General features: G+C 40.2%; 1 non-coding gene across 1 annotated transcript; it reads right to left on the bottom strand.

The window, feature by feature from the left end:
- Positions 1 to 373: 373 nt before the first annotated feature.
- LOC133780975 (small nucleolar RNA R71) lies at positions 374 to 480 on the bottom strand. Its single transcript, XR_009869778.1, has one exon. It is a non-coding gene; the product is annotated as a small nucleolar RNA R71 (small nucleolar RNA).
- Between the last annotated feature and the right edge of the window lie 681 nt (positions 481 to 1161).

Genomic DNA, 1161 nt, shown 5'->3' with positions numbered 1-1161 from the left:
ATTCATTCGTCGGCCATGCGAGAGAGAGAGAAAGAGAGAGAAAGAGAGAGAGAGAGAGAGAGAGAGAGAGAGAGAGACTGAGGGAAGAGGTGTGAGGCGTGAAGCGTGAGGCGTGAGGCGTGAGGCGAGAAGGTTAGGGTAGAGAGAACCCATTTCAGAGAGAGAGAGACTGAGGGGAGAGCATTTGCTTTTGTTTTATGATTTTAGAGAATGAAAATGTGAGTTAAGAGTGGGGAAAAAGTAAAGGCGGGTGTTTTAACAAAAAAAATCATTTGCCGCCACTTTTTTCTCTTCCGTGTTTTATTCTATTTGGCTAATCATCAATAATAACGCTTTTTAAATTGTGTAATATTTAGTCAAATTTGTTGTAGTGAGAATAAGAGAAGAGATTAATAAATTTCATCAACTGGATGGGGAGTCTTTATATGATGCATGGGAACGATTTAAAGAGTTGCAAAGGAAATGCCCACAGCATGGAATAGAGATGTGGCTGCTAGTTCATACTTTTTACAATGGTATGGGGGCCAATACAAGGACAATTATAGATGCAGCATCGGGAGGAGTGTTTATGAGAAAAAGCGCTAATGAAGCATATGAATTATTGGAAGAGATGGTCATGAATAACTATAATTGGCCTACTGAGAGTGAGAATAAGAAAGTAGCAGGAGTCATAGAAGTTGATCCAATTGCATTGTTGACTGCTCAGGTGGCATCTCTGCAAGTAATTGCAGCAAACTAATCTCGCCGCACAAGCAATGCAAGTACAAAATGTTATAAGTTGTGAGATTTGTGGGGGACCACATGCTTATGAACAATGCCCGAGCACAGATAGTTGCTCAACTGATGTGAATAATATGCCCTTGGAATAATCACAGGTTATTGGTAATTTTTCAAGACCTGCACCTAACACTTACTCTGATTCCTATTCTCCTGCTTGGAAAAATCACCCTGATTTGTCTTGGAAAAATAATCAAGGGTTACAACCACAATATCCATAGTACCCACCTCAACAACCCCCTCATCAACCAACTTATGGATTACATTCTAGACCATATTATGATCCAAATCCACGCCCATCTCATCCACCACCACATCCTCAAATGAATCCACCAACAATTTAGCCAGACCAATTAAATCAATTCATGACAGAGACAAGGTCTT

This window comes from Humulus lupulus, chromosome 5 (genome assembly GCF_963169125.1).
Source record: "Humulus lupulus chromosome 5, drHumLupu1.1, whole genome shotgun sequence".
Lineage (NCBI taxonomy): Eukaryota > Viridiplantae > Streptophyta > Magnoliopsida > Rosales > Cannabaceae > Humulus > Humulus lupulus.
This window is presented reverse-complemented; position numbering and strand designations above follow the sequence as displayed.